The following is a 19,840-nucleotide window of genomic DNA, read 5'->3' as shown; positions in this document are numbered from 1 at the left end:
GACAGCTGCCCAGCCTCATGCTGAGGCTTAGACTGCCCAACCTGCATACCTTTCCTATTCTCCCTGCCCCCAAGGGTATTCTTGCCATTCCAGTTTTAGACAGCATGGACGTACAGGAAAGGCCAAATATTTGATGCCCTCTGAGCAGCAACTTTCCTGAAAGCCTCTGCCCAGGGTCTTGCTGAAAACACTTGAGTGAGAACATGCACCTTGCAGTAATGTACTTTTTCCACAGATGATTAATCAGGAGTGTCCCCAGATGGTTTGGCACAGATGGAGGGAAGGGAGAGAGTCAGATCATAAATCCAAATAAATTTATAGCTTCACCATCCATCCCATTATTATATCAGGAAGGCTGTGTTTCCCTTTAGTGCTTGAAGATCTAGAAGAGGTTTTGCATATTGAGGGCTCCGTACAGGTGGACTAAATCCACCCACAGGCTTTTGATGGAGACTAACCAAAGGGACATTGTTACGGATGAACTTCAAGATCTTCCTTAGTTGACAGGAGCAGACTTCCAGAAGGTTCAGGTGAAACTCTTAAGGCACTTCATACTGCTGCCTTAATGGAGTTCTTTCCTGTTTCCTAGTTTGCTCCATTTTGAAGCCTCCCAAGGATTCCTGTCTTTGTATCTGTACATCTCCTGACACATCTTGTCCATGGTAGGTGCCTAGTAAATTTCATTTCAGGGACCATATACCTGTCTCCTAAATAAACTTAAACAGCCATCTTTGCATCAGTTCCAGCTCAGCTCCCTGTCCTGCAGCAGGTCACATCGATTGTGCTTTCGTTGGACTATCTGGCCAGGAGTTGTTGTGTGTGAATTTGGTATTTCACATTTAAGCCTTTAAAATTATTGAAGAGAAGCCCTGGTGAGACTGTGGTAGTTCTGAATCTGTTCTTGGTTCTTGCCCTGATTTCTGGGCTTGCTGTATGCGAACTTCTTACCCTCTTGTTACATTTGTTTCCTTCTGTGTTCAAGGTAGAGAGCAGTAAACCATCTCTGTTTCAGGGTGAAGGAAGACAAACAAGTTTCTCAGTAAGAGGAACATTGGAACCAGATCTCAGTGTAAAAGTTGCTTTGTTTCCGATGTCCCTTTTATGTGATGGTGAAAAAAACATGTCCTTTGTTCTGCCACTTCCTTGCTATTTTCTTTTTTATTATTAATTTTTTAATGTTTATTTATTTTTGAGACAGGGAGAGAGAGAGAGAGAGAGAGAGAGAGAGAGAGAGAAAGACCATGAGCAGGGGAGGGACAGAGAGAGAGGGAGACACAGAATCCGAAGCAGGTTCCAGGCTCTGAGCTGTCAGCACAGAGCCCAACACAGGGCTTGAACTCATGAACTGCAAGATCATGACCTGAGCTGGTCAGATGCTTAACCAACTGAGCCACCCAGGTGCCCCAATCCTTGCTGTTTTCTGAACCTAACTTACTTATCTATATAATGAGACTATCTATTACTGTCCTGCTTACCTTACAGAGGGAAGGTGGGAATCACAAGAAATAGTGGGTATAAACCACTCTATAATATGATGTTCATGGTGATATAACACCACAGTGACGTTAATGATGCCTCATTCATAAAGCACTGAATGAGTATAGGCTTAGGTCATCACCTCCTTTTATGCAAGTGAAAGGTATTGCTATTTTATTTTCACACTTATCCAGAGAGTACATTAAAATCTATCATCTTTCATAATATAAAAGGCAGGTATAATTTTTGACATGGGTTCCAAGACCATCCAGTAGGAGAAAGGACAGTCTTTTCAAGAAATGGTGTGCTGGGGAAACTGGATACCCACACGCAAAAGAATGAAGTTGTTCTCTTATCTTATGCCATATACAAAATTAACTCAAAATGGGTTAAAGACCTAAGTATAAGAACTAAAGACTATAGAATATTTTGAAGAAAACACAGGGGAAAACCTTCATAACATTGGATTTGGCAATGATTTCTCAGATACAGGACTAAAAGCATAGCAACAAAACAAAAATTAGGTAAATTGGACTTCATCAAAATTAAAAAGTTTTTGTCTGTTAAAGCACACTTTTAAAAGAGTGAAAAGACAACCCATAGAACAGGAGAAAATATTTGCAAATCATAGATGTGATAAGGGATTAATATCCAGAATATATAAAGAACTTCTACAACTCAACAACAATAAAAAAATCCAATTCAAAAATGGGCAAAGGACTCGAATAGACATTTCTCCAAACAAGACATGCAAATGGCCAACAAGCACAAGAAAAGATGCTCAACATCTTAATCAGGGAAATGCAAATCAAAACCATAATGAGATCCCACTTCACACAAATTAAGATGGCTATAATACAAGACAAGGAAAATAACAAGTGTTGATGAGGATGTCGAGAAGTTGGAAACTCGTAGAAATATAAAATAGTGCAGCTGCTATGGAAAACAGTATGGAGGTTCCTCAAAAGTTAACTAGAGAATTCCCCTATGACCTAACAATTCCACTTTTAGGTATATACCCAAAAGAATTGAAAGCAAGAACTTGAACAGATACTTGCACACCAATGTTCATATCAACATTATTTACAACAGTCAAAAGGTGGAGACAGCCCAAGTGTCCATTAAAAATAGTACATGTGGTATAGATATATAGTAGAATATTATTCAGCTTTAAAAAGGAATGACATCCTACAACATGAATAGACCTTGAAAACATTATGCCAAGTGAAATAAGTCAGATACAAATTGATTAGTACTGTATGATCCCACCTGTATGAGGGATTTAGAATACACAAATTCATAGAGACAGAGAGTAGAATAGAGGTTTCTAGGAGGCAGGAGGAGGAGGGAATGGGAAGTTATTGTCTAATGGGGACAGAGTTTCTTCTATTTGGGATGATGAAAAATTTCTGGAAATGGATGGTGGTGATGGTTGTACAACATTGTGAATATACTTAATGCCACCAAATCGTACCCTTAACAATGGCTAAAATGTAAAACATTTGTATATTTTGCTACAATAAAAATTTTTTTTTAATAAAGCATGTTAATGGGGCGCCTGGGTGGCTCAGTCGGTTAAGCGGCCGACTTCGGCTCAGGTCATGATCTTGCCGTCCGTGAGTTCAAGCCCCGCGTCGGGCTCTGTGCTGACAGCTCAGAGCCTGGAGCCCGTTTCAGATTCTGTGTCTCCCTCTCTCTGACCCTCCCCTGTTCATGCTCTGTCTCTCTCTGTCTCAAAAATAAATAAACGTTAAAAAAAAATTAAAAAAAAATAAAGCATGTTAAGAAATATTACCTTAGGATATTTAGATCTTGTTAATTTGATTCTTGTCACAACATAATTTTTATTTTTTACTATTTAAAAGTATAACAGTTCCAGGGCACCTGAGTGGCTCAGTCAGCTAAGCGTCCAACTTTGGCTCAGGTCACAATCTCTCGGTTCATGGGTTCAAGCCCCTCGTCAGGCACTGTGCTGACAGCTCAGAGCCTGGAGCCTGCTTTATATTCTGTGTCTCCCTCTCTCTGCCCCTCCCCTGCTTATACTCTTTCTCTCTCTCTCTCAAAAATAAATAAACATTTAAAAATAAATAAATAAATAAGAGTATACCAATTTCTTGGAGAAAAAGTGGAAAAGGCTGATAGACCTAAATGAAAAGGGGAAAATTAGAACATTCCTTGTCCTAGAGACAGCAACATTTAAAACCTTAGTATCCTTCCAGACTACCTCTTTCCTCTCTGATCCCCATCCCATTTTACTTATTTCCCTTGTAATGCCCTTCTGCACCCTTCCATCCTTCAGGAACTTTGGGATCACTCCTTTCTGGGTTCTTATCCATATCAGAATTTGGTTGCATCCATCCAGTGGGTGGAAAAACATTTTCTAAAACCAAGCAAAGTGATAAAACACTGAAAAGAAGCCAAGAAATATGTGATCAGAATGCTCTGATGTACGCTAAGACCATTTGGAAGTCATGCTGGAAAGGACGACTTTCAGTACACAATGCCTAGAAGTGTCTGAAGATGTATGGCCAAAGGAATGATAGTTCACTATAGACAGTATCATGTAAGAAAAAAAAATGTATATATATATATATATATATATATATATATATGTACTTTAGCTCCTACCTGTCCTCCGTTCTAGGGTTATGGGGACAACCTACAACCTAGCTGTGTTCTTGGTCCACATGTTATTTACCCTGGTCTTCCCAAGTAGGAGCATGCCTTAATGTCACCCTAACCTTCTGAACTATGCATAGGGTCCTATCCTAGCTAATTGCACAGTGTGAATTTCTGTTATTCTCTATTTTCCATAACATAAAAGGTAAATCGAGGACTTCCTTTTTAAGGAGCAAATAAACTTCTGCCCAGTAGGGGGTACCCTTCCTGTCGAATATCACAGGGAGGGTCTGCCAAAGTAGGTAGACTCTGGACATGGTTCCCTTCAGGGGGCTTTACTCTCCCTGGTCTGAGATCTGCCACTGTATTTGGTTGTTTGGAAGAAGGAAACATTGCTGGAGCTTAGATTTTGCTGATAGGGTCAGGAGTGAAAGTAAGCCTAATTTCCAAGGGCAAGGCAGCTATGCTGCTGATTTGGCATTATTCCCCCCAGGGCTGTCTGCCCCACTTCTCAAGTATAGTTTCAATAGTAAGTGAGAACCCAAATCCAGAATTTCTATTTTTATTACTTTAAGTTTCCTTAAGCGCATCCCATAATTTCCATTTCCTCTTGGCTGTTTGGCTGCATTCCATGCAGTGTTGTCTACCTGTGCTCCAGGGCCATGAAGGCCACTTGGGCTGGCTTCCCTTTGCTTCTATTGTTCTTCCCTAAATCTTGCCCTATGTGGGTCTTCGGGGAGCCAACACACAGTTCGGTGTGTTTTCTCTCCTGGGGAACATTCCAGATGGTCCTCAAGTTTACCCTGATCCCTCAATACTTCTGCTCGGCTCTTAAAGCTTTTGTAATGCTTTCCCCAAACAGTTCTTAAAGATTCATTAATTAACTCACTCATTCAACAAATATTTATAAAGCACTTCCATTCCAGGGCCTCTGTTAAGCATGAGATGTATTTGTAAAGGAGAAAATCCCTATCCCTGAATCCAGTTGAAATGAAGAAATAGCTCTCTACAATAATTCTTTGTGATGTTCTTAGACTGTGAGAATAACCTCAGTGTCTTGGGAACATAGAAAATGTGTGGTGATCGGGGTTCCTGGGTGGCTCAGTTGATTAAGCATCCGACTTTGGCTCAGGTCATGATCTCACTGTTCGTGGGTTCAAGCCCCACATTGGGCTCTGTGCTGACAGCTCAGAGCCTGGAGCCTGCTTCAGATTCTGTCTCCCTCTCTCTCTCTGCCCCTCCCCCACTCGCACTCTGTCTCTCTCCCTCAAAAATAAATAAACATTAAAAAATAAATAAAAAGAAAATGTGTGGTGATTATCCCTTCTCTCTCTTCCTTCTTTGCTCCTAAGAGGGAGCCTGCTTACCCCCTGGTCTCTCTGAGCACCTATTAAATATTGGTATTTATCAAGATCCTATAGGTTTTTTCCCTGTATTTAAAAAAAATTAATAATTAATTAATTAATTTAGAGAGTGAGAGTGCACAGGGGAGAGGCAGAGAGAGGAGGAGAGAGAGAATCCCAAGCAGGCTCCATGTTGTCAAGCACACAGCCAAACATGGGGCTCCATCTCACAAACTGAGAGATCATGACCTGAGCCGAAATCGAGAGTAGGATGTTCAACCGGCTGAGGCATCCAGGTGCTCCCTCCTTTTCTTTTCTTTTATATCATGTTTTGGTTTTTGTTTTTCTGGGCGGCTTTTTCTTTCCCCTGGACCCCAGTTGCCACCAAATACTGATGAACTCCCCATCCATTTCTCTGGGTGGGACATCTCTCCTGAGCTCCCTCTTCCAGTTCTCCCCTGGCCTCCTGGCTGTGTGTCCCACATATACATGCAGTTCAGCTTATGGAAGGCTTCATGTTTCTCCCCAACCTGTTCCTTTGCTATCCCTCCCAGTTCCTCAGACCAGAAAAAAACCTGAAACTCTAGCAACTCGTCCAATAACGTGCCATTCTTGCACCCTTTCTGCCCATCCTGAGCCCACAACTGAGACGTTGATTCTTAGCTTTCTGCATCTCACTGTCTCTCAAGATGCTCATTGCTACCCTCTCCCCATTGGTCTAGGCCAGTGGCTTTCAAACTGTTTTGTTCATCCTTTGGGGGCCTTCTGAAGTTGCAGCGGAAGGGGGTATTGAGCAAGCTGTATAGGTGGCTTCTCATCCCCGATACAAACAGAGCAATTGCATGCTTATCTGTTTTTCATATTATTTGAAGAGCATTGAATGGCTACACATTTGAAAACCGTTGGTCTTAAATCCTTCTCGTTTCTTTCCTGGATTTCTGTGAAGTCATAGCTGAGCATCTAGGTCACCCATCTAGGGCAGTGTCCTTAGCTTTTTTTTTTTTTTTTTTGACCATGGTGCCACAAGAGGGGTGATGTTGGCACTTCCTACTGTTGGGTATAAGCACCTGATGTACAATAAAATAATCAGAATGCAAGAGAATGAGTGTGGTGCTATTATAAGCATAATCTTTGGATCAACTGTAACTTATGAAAGTAAATAAATCTTCCTGGGTGGATCAGTTGGTTAAGCATCAGACTCTTGGTTTCGGCTCAGGTCACGATCTCTTGGTTCATGAGATCGAGCCCCGTGTTGGGGAGCCTGCTTGGGATTCTCTGTTTCCCTCTATCTATGCCCCTTCCTAACTCGTGTGCTCTCTCTCTCTCTCTCTCTCTCTCTCTCAAAATAAATTTTATTAAAAAATAAATTCTCTTTGGTCTTCACTTATTATCTGTGATAAATGACTTGTAACAAATCCCACATACTGCCTCCATGCTACTCTAACCCACTTACCACTAAGTTGCCACCTCCCTGCATGGGAAATCTCAGTCCCTCTTCTGCTTAACACCCTTCAGTGACTCCCTCTTGGTCTGCAAATAGGTCTGAAGCTCCTTGGTGTGGCTGGCAAGTTCTGCTGTGATCCAGCCCTTGCTGACCTTTGCAGTTCAGCTCTTGCTCCAATGCTCCATGTGCCGGCCAGGCCCGCCCAGCACACCTCCAGGCGGGCAGGGCTTGCGGGCTCAGATGCTCTTCCTGCCCATCGACGCTCCCCCCTTCCCCTCTCCTGCAGCCTGCATGTTGAACTCCAATTTATTTTTTAGGCGAAATAGTCTTATTTCTTCCATAACTGCCACCTGTGTTGTGCTCTATCAACCTCTTCTCCCTTTCTTGTTGAGTAGCAAGGATAGAGTAGACGCACCCCTGGAGCTTATTCCAATTGCTGGGTTTGGTACATGAAACACCGACACTAGCAGTCGGTGTGACACTAGCAGTCGGTGTAGGCTTCTCAAGCTGGGGTAACTTTAGTGGGTTGAACAGTGTCACTCCAGAATTCATGTCTACCTGGACCCTCAGAATGTGGCCTTATTTGGAAATAGGGTCTTTGCAGATTGAATTTTAAGTTAAGCTGAGGTCATAGTAGATTAGGGTAGGCCCTAAATTGAACAAGGGCCATTCTTATAAGAAGGGCATGTGATGATGAGGGCAAAGTTTGGAATGATGCATCTATAAGCCAAGGAGCACCAAAGATTGCCAGCAACTACCAGAAGCTAGGGACAGACGGGGAAGGATTCTTCCCCAGAATCCTCAAAGGGAGCATGGATGGCCCTGTTCCCTTGAGTTTGGATTTCTAGCATCCAGAAATGTGAGGGAATAAATTTGTTGTTTTTAAGCTGCCCAGCTGTAGTGGCAGCCCTAGAAAAGATATGCAGAGATTTTTCCATTGCCACCTCCATGACTCTCATGTGAGCAGAACCTTCCTGCTGGAAGTGAATCACTGGACAGGTGGGGGGAGGGAGGGGTGGAACTAGGTCACTGAGGGCATTCAGTGCCCTCCTGTGCCCCTCTACACCCCTGTGCAGTCCTGTGGGATGGTCTGTGGTCTGCTCAGGAAGGAGAGTAGGGGGTTCTGATTGGCCCCATAAATATGCCCCATCTTTCTTCTGTAGTTCAGCAGTAATTCTCTAGGGTGAGGGTGTACAGAGCCGGAGCTTTCCACCTTGGGCCCCGACATCTCAGGATGGGCTCCCTGGGTAGTTCTGTTGGCAGCTTTAGCTTGTGAGCTCACCAAGCTTTGTGAGGATTTGTCATGGCTTCAAGGGGTTGGCTCAGTACATGAGTAGAGTCTGGAGTTTGGGGCCTGTGCCTGCCGGTGCCGTTTGATGCTGAAAGAGATACCACATCTGCAATGTGAGTCCCTCCTCTTCTCTGCCAAGGCATGTCCTCACTAGGGCTGTTCCCTCTGATGCAGAAAAGACATACCGCATACCTCAAGATGCCTTTATGGGCCATTGGCCCCTGGCCTGTCTTCTCTGGGAATATTGTGTCTGGATGGGTGTCATTGACCTAGCCCTGGTTTGTGAGTGCTAGAAAGGAGGAAGGGAAGATGAGGAGAAGGAGAATGGAGAACACACACCTAAGAGTTTTTCCTTCAAATTGGAATAAGCTCCAGGGGCCCACCCACTGCTATCATTATGATGTCACAGAAAGGAACAGCCAGAGCAGGGGGAAGAAATTCATGAAGTCATCTGGCCCAAAGCCCTCTTCGATCTTCCATACCACCAGGATGGCAGAGGTTGGTGCATGTTTCTGACAACTGAGCTCTTGAATACCCGAGACCACACAGCAGCAACGCTGGGGGACGAACTCACTGAGCTGGTGCCCAGCTGCTCATCTGGGAAGTTCTACCGGGTTCTCACTTGTAATCAGCAAACCCAGACTCCTCACCTTAGAGACTATCAGACCAAGCTTCTCTTGGGATCCTTGAAGATGGCTGGTAATGAATGTGAAATGATGACTCATGTCGTATTTAAGCAAGACTCTGGGTGTGCGTGTGAATGGGGATTGCTCAAAATCATGTCGAGGTGCTGATGATTGCATCAAAGCCTCTGCAGTGTGGGAGGGAAGGAGAGAGAAAAGGTAGCCGTAGATTTTAATACAGAAAGGGAGCAACCACCTGTGAAGCTTTGTAGAGAATGATGATCTGCATTCCTGGCTGGTTCTGCTTTCATATCCTCTGGAAAATACTCTGCTGTGCTCAAAGCCTTTGAGAGACAGAAAGTAAGAGAGACTTACCTTGGCCTTATGCAATGACCAAATGAAGTTCTCAAAGTCAACATGGAGCGGTGAGGACCATAGGTCCTCACAAGAGTGAGAAGGACCGACGATCTGGCCTGGTCCCCACCACTTCCCCTGTTTGACGGGGCTTTAGCGCATTGTCAAATACCGACTTGATCCTAGTCAGAAAAGCCCCAGAGAGTGACCATGCGGCTGATATGTTAGAAGAGTCTTTAGGAGCTCACCAGTGTGAGTTTGTCCTGACAGCTACTCCAGCTGACAGCTGGATTTGCTTCTTTCTACTTCAAAATCATCCTGCCTCCTGTAACAAAAGCTAGGGGAGCCAACCTGAGTCCAGCAGTTTAGTTTGTAACCTCGTTCCTTTCTCCTTCAGGGGAGAGGGATGCGTCAGCAACGGGAAGCAGGCCAAACACTCCTGCGTTTCTCTTCTGTCTCAAGTGGAGATTAATTATGTTGTAACTTCATGTTGATGGTGATGGGAGGGTCCCCTAGCAAGAGCAAACCTTCCCCAATTCTTCAGGAAAGAATAGACTGTGGCAGATTTGAACTTGGCCTAAGGCGCAAGGTATTGATGTCATCCAGGCCAGACCACAGTCCCCTATTTCTGGGTTGACACCCCAGAAAGCCTCATATATGCAGCCTTTCAGAGGCTTTTAAAAGCAGGATGCGAACAATCTGCTGGATACGTGGTAGGGTTACATGAGGAAAGTAAAAGATAAAACCTGCTTAAAAGCACCTGTCTCCAGAAACTACAGGCCAAAGAGAGGCACTAAGACTTTGTTTCCATGGAGTTGAGCTGAGAGGGGCAGCTTTGGGGCAAAAGACACAAATATGGGGCTTGAAATCAAAATTCTGGGGTCAAGACCCAGCTTTCCCACGTGCTGTGTGACTTTGGGCAAAACCTTTCACCAGAGTTTCCTTTTAGGGAAAATGGTAGGAACAAGTACACTAAAAATTGTTAGAAGGACCATATGGCATATGTGCATATTGTTAAATGCCATGTAAGGGTTGGTGTAGTGATTCTCACTGTGGCCTCGAATATGGGATGTGCCTGTGTTCACACCACAAATAGCCAGACACCTGGATGGCCACGAATGTTGGGTTTAATCATAAGATCTGCTCTTTCCTGAGAGCCAAAGGTCTAGGAAGTTTTTGTTTGTTCGTTTACTTGTAAGCGACTCTTTCTTAGAACTTTCTAGCTAAGAAATCTTCTGTCGTATATCACCATTGACCAAAAGTCTTTGGGCGACTCTGCCCACCCACTTAAGCCTTTGATTCTTCCTCCCTGAGGTCAAGGGGTCAGACAGATTTCCTCAGTGGTGCACTGAGTGCTCTAAAGTTGTATGACTCTACCCACCAAGAGGAAAGCTTTTGCTTGTGTCAGATAGCCTTCTGGAACCCAGGTTACACATGAGGCAGTAGGCTGAGTGCGGAAGGAGGACACCAAGCTCTTTGGTATTCTTGCAAACTAGAGGGCACCCCATGCCAAGATGCCTGGCACTGCTCAGAGAAAGGTCACCCACCCCTTCAGAGTGCCAGCAGAATTTTATGGGACTTGAGAGAAGGGAGGCGTTACCCAGCATGGATAGGAGAAGGAAGGGAGAGGCAGGGACGGAAGTGGCTCTGAGCTGGCCTTGCCCTAACAGGTGCAGTGTCACATACGCAGTGAACAGCTCATGTTGAGACCCAGCGGCAGGAAATGGGGGGTGGCATGTGCTGTTCCTCACTTATAGTCTCAACAAAAAAGAAAAATGAACAGATACTGAGGCTGAGGAGTTGCTATTATGTGCTGGGTACAAGGCCCAACCCAGTGGTAATTGGGTACATGTTTCTGAGTTAGTCGGCCTGAGTTTATCACGTCGGTGCTCCTTACTGGCAAGTGTGTGAGTGCCAGGCTTAATCCTGGGAGGACTGGGCGCCCACACCCTGCGTGCAGGGCCCCCTGGGTGGAGGAGGGCAACTTTCCTGTCTGGGCACTGCCACTTTCCATTCACTTCACACGCCAGTGTTTTGACATGTTAGCGCCTGGCCTGTTAACACGGGATAACAAGGGAGTGCGCCCAAAGGCGGTGCCCGGCTCCTGAGCTGGCACCCGGCCAGGGCAGCCTTGTCTAGCTCCTTTCCCTGGGGTGGCAAGAAGGCAGCTACTGGGTAGTTCTGGCTCCTCTGAGTGCCTCCAAACTAGAGCCTCTCCAAATGTCAGGGAGGAGAGTTTATGACTTCGGCCTTTTATGATGTACCTTTAAGGCCAATTATTTCTAGAGCTAATAATCCTAACACCTCACTGAATTAGGCACTGGGAAGAAAAGGAATACACTTCAAAATCCATGAAATTACAAGTGGATTGAGTGACTCACTATTCTGGATGAAGGCTTTATAGTCTGTAGTCATTATTATTGTTAATAATATTAATATTAATAAGCATTTATTCACACACACACACGCCCATGGGTCTTTGGGCAGAGCTCATGGAGGACACAGACAGACTCTGTCCTCAGGGAACTGAAGGAGGCTATCTCTAAGACACTGTAGTAAATCACTTGAGTATTGTAACTGTCAAGGTTTTAAACACCTAAAAATCAGCACTATCATTAGCAATCAGTAATCACTGTTATAGAAGAATAAATCTTGTAATCTCCAAATTACCTGTTTGCACCAATTACAGTTCAACTGATGAAACATACCAATCAAAGGGGAATTTACTGGAGGCGCCCAGGCTTATCTAGGTTAAAAAAAAAAAAAAAAAAAAAACCACCAGGAACCCACTGAGTTCCCAAACTGTTGTTTCTTAGCTCAGTCTCCATTAGGGTGGATTTTCTGGAGGTGGAGCTGATAAAGCCCTACACAAGTACCCCCAGGCAGGAGGGAGTCCAGTTTTCACTTACTTGTTTATTTATTCACTTATTCCCTGCCTGCCTACAAAAAGGATTTGAGGTAGGTCACACTAAAAACACAGATCTTGCAGGACGGTTTTTTTAAAAAAGCAAAAGGAAGGTTGGAAATTTTGGGGGTGGGGGTTGAGGTGTTCGAATGTTGAGCTCCCACAAATCTTCTTGAGAGTTCTTTTCTAAGCACGGGGCTGGGCCCCACGGGGAGCAGAAGGAGAAGCCGGCCCTCCCGTTGCCTGTAAGGAAGGCCCAAGTCGAGGAGCCACACGAGCTTCCGACTGGGTCTGAGCTTCTCAGAAGGTAGTGCACAGAGGACGTCCATGTGTTGTCTAGCTCTCAGCCCACAACGAAAGAAAGCGGGTAAACGGAGAGGTAGATTTTTTTTCCTTTTTGTAAATACTAAAAAAAATATCGAAGGGGCCCAGTGGGAAACCATCTCAGTGTTTTTTTTACCAGTCTCCCAGTTGTGTTCTCCACGTGGTCATTTCTTGGCTGGAGTTAGAAGAAGGCGATGGAAATGTGGACCCACTGAGCCTTCTCTGGTTTACTCTGGAGCTTTGGACAATCTCGATCTGGTGTTTGCAACTGAGGGAAAGCCAGGGAGCAGTGGCCGGGAAGAGGTGGGGAACGGACAGGAGCTGGAAATAAACTGGAAGGAAAGCAGTCCCCTGGCGGATTTGGCTCAGGGATTAGGAAGTGAAATGGATTTAAACAGCGAGGGTCTTCTCAGCCTTGCGCTGTGTGCCAGGCTTCTCCTAAGGGTGCCTCTGCATACCCTGCCACTGCAATAGTCCCAGCATCCCATCCCTGCTCTTCCGTGGATCTTGGTTGCATCGCCATTTTCCCAGCCCCTACCTGGCTTTATTGCTTGCCCATATGGTTCTGCATCTCTAGGAAATTATATCCTTGTCTTCTGAGGGCTCGCTTTATGTTTGTTTTTTGCTTTAAGGTTACCGTGAGTTCATTTTCACTTCTGCCCTTGAACATGGTAACGGCAGAACTGTTTAAGTAGCAACTTTTTACCTGGTGCCCTCTGTTGGTAGACAGCCTCCCCAATGACCCCAATTGCCCTGGCCTTGTTGTACTCACGCATTTGTGTAGGTCCCTCCCACATGGACGCAGGGTTGTTCTATGTGACCAGCAGGATACCGCAGTGTTAGATACCGTGCTGAGTGCTATGTATAGGACAGGCACCATCTTTGACCTCATGGAGTTTACAGAGTTTACAGAGCAGAGAATATAGATAGATAGGAAGATGATAGATAGATAGATAGATAGATGATAGATACTGAGAACTCTAGCTTTGGAGCTAGATAGAACTGGCTGAATTGTGGCTTCTTCACTTGGCTTTGTGACTTTGAGCAAGTTATTTAAGCTCTCCGAGTGTCTGTTTCCTCATCTTTACATTAATTTTCTTAAGTTTATTTATTTTGAGAGAGATAGAGAGGGGGGAGGTGCAGAGAGAGAGGGAGAGAGAGAATCCCAAGTAGGCTCCACGCTGTCAGCACAGAGCCCGACATAGGGCTCGAACCCATGAACTGCAAGATCATGACCTGAGCTGAAATCAAGAATTAGACACTTAACCGACTGAGCCACCCAGTGCCCCTGTTTCCTCGTCTTTAAATCAAATATCCATCTTGAGGATTACACATGACAGTGCGTAAAAAGTATTTACCACAGTTTCCAGGTTTGGGTGGCTCCTCCATAAATGTTATTCCCTCCAGCCGCACTGGTGCTGAGAATGTATGATGAGTAGGAGGTCACCTCTGCCTTCAGGGGGCTCCGAATGGAGCGGAGGGGACGGATGTGTACTCACGAAAGTTCAAGGCGGACTGTGACAAATGCTGTTACAGGGGCGGAGAGGACAGTGGGAACCCAAAGGAAGGCATAGGAAAAGCTTCATGGAGCTTAGGTGACATTTTAACAAGCCCTGGCGGGTAAGAACTTTCATCATTGCAGGTAGGGAGGGGAAATCCCGAGAAGTCACGAGGCGTAAAGCCTCCTGATACCAGCGATGGTGGAAATGCACTAGCTTTTGGTCATACCGCTTCCCCGTAGTAGGCTGTGATCTCTTCATCGGTAGATGGCAGCTGCTAAACTCGAGAGTAAATGTTCCTTCCAGCTCACCAATTCCACAAGTCCAGGGTACTGCTCTGTTCATTACCAACTTTCAGCTCCTAATACATGGTGGGCACTCAATAAATATGTATTAAATAAGCAGGTATAATTTTATGCGTAAGTGGCTTGTCTCAAATGAGAAAAATCAGGGAAATATTTTTTCCATTTACTTGACATAAGTCATTTCCTGGGGCAGGGGGGCGGGGGGACAGGTGTGGTGGCAATGAACCCATCTACATTGTGTCACTATGTTTTGTCAAAGTCCTTCTGTCATCCTGGTCCTTCGATTTCTTGGCTGTGCCTCCTATTTCTTCCTTACATCCCCTAGTCTTACTGTGGGCTCCTGCTCAAACTTTAAAGTGACTGGCATTTCCCTGGAGATTTCTTTAGCACTCAGCACCACGTCCTCGGTCCAGGTGAGGCAGACCCAGCCAACTCTGAAGAAGCTTTGCATGTTTTCCTTCACTTAACTTTCATTTTGCGATTGGTGTCTCCATGAATGGAGTAACCGTGAAACCAGAGCTCAACAGAACGTCGAAAGCTGTCGAGCTACTACTATGCCACAGGACAGGGCTGGCTATTGGTGAAACTGTGCTATAAGGGGGTTTAGGCCCTGGGGGGTCCCCACCCCACTCCGTTTTGCCTCTGCTCCCCTCCTCAGGCCTATGCTTAAGACCCTCATGCTGTTTTCTTCTCCACTGGGACTCCTGTAATACACCGTCCCCTGGGGCTTACTCTGCTCCAGCCTTTCCAGATCACCCTTGTTCTTTCAAAGCTCATCCTGGGTTCCATTTCCTCTGAGATCTGCGGCTCTGTGTTTTTGGTACAATTACTTCGGTCCACACTTAATGCCCATCCTGTGCCTGGATCAGTACAAGCTCACAGGATGCCAGATGAAGGAAAAGCACTTCTTGGCCCTGATCTGGCTTTCTAGGATGAGCGTGGCCAAGACGACAAACCAAACGATGCAAAGCCATTAACGGACAGTCCCTTTTAAGGGATAGATGTGCATGTTACCAGGAGCTTTTTGAAGTCAGTGGCTTACCTTCAAAGCATTCTTATTGTGACAAACAACTTTTAAAAGGTTTTCTCTTTTCTTAACCTTACAAGCAGGAGAGCAGTACTTATCAATGGCAGAAAACTTGGAAAGTGCAAGAATATATACGTAGGGGACAAACTTGTTGATGATCTCACTACCCAGAGGCAAGCCAGCGTTGGAATATTTTTCCTGTCTTCTTTTCCCGATGCACCGGAGATCCTGTGTTGCTATAATTTTGCCTCTACCACTTTTGTTAGCAAGCACTCTATCCCAACCATTTTGCAATGTTATAAAACACACTGAAGAGTGATTCTAATGGTAGGAGTTTGTCAGCAAGTAGGAGCGCTGAATTTATTTGGCACTGAGACTTGGGGTAACCTCTCTAATAACACTCCCATTTCTGCGACTTCTAAGACAAGTGCTGCCATAGCGTATTTGTAACTCAGCCGATCTGCTCAGCCCTTCTCTGAAGACACCGCATCCTGTGCCGTTAGGTGCGAGCATCTCCAGTCTCCAGATTCTCCACTTCCTCCCTTCCCCCACCCCGATTTCCTTCATCTCCAGTGAGCGATAATATCTTTCATTTGAGCTTCTCTTTCTGCCTCCAATGACTGCCTCCCCTGATGAATTCTCTCTGGGTGACTTTGGCATTTGCATATTTCCTCGCTTGGATATTCTGAGATGTTGGAACCAGAGAGCAGGTTGATGCGATCAGGTACTTAGCTGAATGAGGCTTTCTCGGGAACTGCACAAATATTTGGAGTCGGGTGTGTGCCAATAGGCAATTAATTGAAATGTGGACACAGCAAGCTTCTGGAGGAAGGAAACTGAACTTGAGAAATTAGCTGTGGGAAGCAATCCTCCGCAAGATACAAAACAGTAATTTGGGAATTTCCTTTACCTCAGACTGAAATTGATTTGGTACAGAAAGAGGAAAACAAAAACAAAAACAAAAAACCCAAACCCAAACAAGGTTGACTCCTGCATTACCAGAGCTGGAAGGCATTGTCAGAGAATGCTGGTCTGACCCTCCTGGGGATGGAGGAAAGAAAGCCCAAGGTCAGTGGCAAGTTGGGGCAAATTCAGGACCAGAAGCAAGATGTCCTGACTCCAGCCCGGGCACTATCCATTTTATAAGCTGACTGTCTACCTGGAGAGCCAGATTATCATATCAGGAGCAAAAGGGCGAGGACTGTGATTTAAGCATTTCCCCGTCACCGATGACTTTGTGAATACATTTAGGAAAATCCGTAACAAAACCAAGGTACTCGTTGATTGTGGCCTTAAGGACGGAAGCACATCTAGCCAACATTTATGGGGCTCCTGCTTCATGTGTGGCTGTCCGCTAGGCACTAAGAATGGAGGTGATTACAAATAGGGTCCCTGCTCCACACTGTGTGATGTTGGCCTGATCCCAGGAGGGGCCCAGCTCCTGACTTGTCCTCTTTAGAGGTATGAGCCTCTGGGTCCATCTACATTTCTCTGTCTTCCAGGAGGATGGACCTTTCTCCTTAAGATTTTTATAAACGATGTATAAGAAAAGAAAAGAGAAGTTCTGACCGTGACATTGCTTTAGGATTCAGATTATCTTAGAGTGATATGAAAATCACCTGTTCATTGTTAAGGTATATATTTCGTGGTTCAGGACCAGAGTGATCCATTTTATTTATTTATTTATCTTTTTTTTTATTATTATTTTTAATGTTCATTTATTTTTGGCAGAGAGAAAGAGAGAGAGCACAAGCAGGGGAGGAGTAGAGAGAGGGGGAGACAAAGAATCCGAAGCAGGCTCCAGGCTCCAAGCTGTCAGCACAGAGTCCAACGCGGGGCTCAAACCCACAAATGGTGGGATCATGGCCTGAGCCGAAGTCAGACGCTTAACTGACTGAGCCACCCAGGCGCCCCTGGAGTGATCCATTGCAGGCTTCCCCTAGAACATGGTTCTCAAAGTGCGGTCCCTGAACGGGAGGCATCAGTACTGCCTGGAGACTTGTCAGAAATGCAGATTCTCAGGTCCCACCTCAGTGCTACTGAATCACAGGCACTGGTAGGGCCCTGCCATCTGTTTTAACAAGCCCTCCAGGGGATTCTCATGCATGGTGGAGTTTGAAAACCATTGCCCTAGAAAATATGATTTGGAAATCTGGGCTGCTGAATTCTAGCACCAAGGAGGTAATCTATTTTTTATTATTGGACCCTTAAGAATAAACTCTCTTCATTTTAGAATACCCAGGTGAGCTGTTTCTATCCATTGCTGAGTGTTAAACGGGAAAACATGTCCAAATAATTCTTCAAAATTTAACTGACCAGCAGAGTCAGACACGATTCTGGGTAACCTGTCGTATTTCCAGTAAGCACAACGTTTGCATACTTTAAAGTTTCATGGAATAACTGAATAAGTTAATTGATTGCTTAATCTGTTATTTTTAGAATATCACTTCCTTACCTCATGTGAAAGTTTATTCAAAATTCAAATGGGAACATTTTATTACCCCAAAATGTTTTCCCATATACTTGAACATGTTACTAAGGAAACCAGCTGCAACATTGCAGTGATATTGTTGCTCTAACAAATTAACGATTCAGCCATGTAGATGCCATACTACGATTTTTTTCTCTCTCTAGAAAATTTCACACTTATTGAATTTATACATTTATAACACAGGACGTTGCAAGCGACGCTATACGGAGAAATCGCATCCCAGAGTGACAACGGAGGTTTCCCTGGGATGTGTTTTGTGCTGTTTGAGCAGGTGATTTTTCATCCTGTACCAGGAGCTCTTCTGCGCAGGGAAGCTGAGTTAGAGAGAGCAACCATCTCACAAGGACACTTGCTGTCAAGCTTGGGGGGGTTCTCGCTGGTGAACAGCGACTAAAACCGGCTGCGTGTGTGCAAAGTGTGTGCTAATCACACTTTTAAGGAATCGAAGGACATCAAAGCATGAGATCACGCGACTGAGATGGCACCAGGAGATGGGGGGGGGGGTGGTGGATACAGCACAGTGGGAGGCCTCCTGCATTTTCTGCCTCAATGGGGGGAGGTGAGGTTATTAATGAGGGGATAGATTAGAACAGATGGGTATTTTTGACACATTTCCCCATGTTGTTATTTTCCAATACCCCATCTTCCCACCAGCTAGTCATGTGCCTTTCTCTTGGTTAGGAGTGAAAGCATGTGACTTTTTAAAGGGAAACCTCAGGAAGGGAGAGTGGAAGTGGAGACATTGCCATAATGCTCAGAAGGCACCCTCAGCGGATTTGGAGAGTCTTCCTGAAGCCTCTGCTGGGAGGGGAGAGGGAGAAGCCACCGTGGGCTTGTGTGACTTTGGACACCGTGTTCGAAGGGAAGCCGTGTGACCCTTTCCCACTCACTCCAGCCCAGCCTCACGGCATCCAGCAGCCACCACTCGCCTCCTGATTGCCGTACCTTTCTGCAGCCTGGAGATTTGCATTGTAAATGCTGTTTGTTAGGCCTCTGAAATAATATTAATCACCGTAAAACAATTACGTTGCATAATTTGTACATAAAAAAGAAAGAGTGAACCTTTTGCTTGAATTAATATTTCCTTGTTTGTATCTTTCTCATCCTCACAAATAATGAGACCCTTGTCTGCCCTTCTAGGTGAGAATGGCTTTGGGAAAAGAAAGGTATCTATCTTCGAATGGCTTCTTGAAATGATGCACAGTTGTCCGCAGTCTGGTAGCCTATGCAGTTTGGGGTGGAAGAACCACGGACCCTGGGGAAAGGGACATCTCGACACCCTGTTGCAAGGTGCTTCTTGCAAAGAGGAGAGACAGAAGGGTGGGCACCAGGGGGCTGACAAGGGGAAGGTCTGGGAAGCAGAGCAGCAAAGGAGCAAGGCTCTGTGCCTGTGTTTCTGTGGGTGCACCCTGTGTCCATCTGGGGAGAAACAGGTGGCAGTGAACAGAAGCCTAAGGGAGTTGGGAACCACCATTCACACCCACTGCCCACCGTACTGGGTTCAGTGGTGGTCTTCACAAGATTTGTCCATGTACTAACCTCTGGAACCAGCGAACATGGATTTCTTTCGGCAAAGGGTCTTTTCAGATGTAATTAAGTTAAAGGTCTTGAGATTAGATCAGCTTATACTATCCAGGTGGGCTCTAAATCCAATAATAAGTGTCCTTATATGAGACAGAGGGAAGAGACCCTGGAAGTGAAGAGGAGAAGGCCCTGGGAAGATAGAAACACACGATGCAGCCACAGCCCAGGGATGCCTGGAGTCACAGGAGCTCAAACAGGCAAGGAAGGATTCTCCCCTCCAGCCTTTGGAGAGGGCGTGGCCCTGCCCAGGCTTGATTTCGGATCTCTGGACTCCAGAACTAGCAGAGAAGGGTTTTCTGTTGTTTTAAGCCACTACGTTTTGTAGCAGTTTGTTACAACAGCCCTAGGAACTGACACACACACACACACACACACACACACACACACACACACCATGCCCTCCCCCTTCCCACAACCTCTCAGGGAGATTCACTGGCTCGAATTTTGAGTTGATGATAATGTTCTCACAAGCCACTGCTGGAGGTCCCCAGAGCACATCCAAGCTTGTGGGACTGCCGTGCTGTGCTGTACCTGGGTCCCAGATGATTTCTCCCA

The 19,840-nt window shown here is 45.4% G+C and overlaps 1 long non-coding RNA gene across 1 annotated transcript; it reads left to right on the top strand.

Annotated features, from left to right (window-relative positions):
- The first annotated feature begins 8,137 nt into the window (after positions 1-8,137).
- Positions 8,138-19,555, top strand: LOC113599413 (uncharacterized). The gene is made up of 4 exons (XR_003420265.2): positions 8,138-8,872; positions 17,885-17,972; positions 18,383-18,991; positions 19,380-19,555. It is a non-coding gene; the product is annotated as an uncharacterized LOC113599413 (long non-coding RNA).
- The last annotated feature ends 285 nt before the right edge of the window (positions 19,556-19,840 follow it).

The sequence above is a fragment of the Acinonyx jubatus genome, chromosome C1, assembly GCF_027475565.1.
Source record: "Acinonyx jubatus isolate Ajub_Pintada_27869175 chromosome C1, VMU_Ajub_asm_v1.0, whole genome shotgun sequence".
Lineage (NCBI taxonomy): Eukaryota > Metazoa > Chordata > Mammalia > Carnivora > Felidae > Acinonyx > Acinonyx jubatus.
Note: the sequence above shows the minus strand (reverse complement) of the source record. Positions and strands in the feature narration are given on the sequence as shown.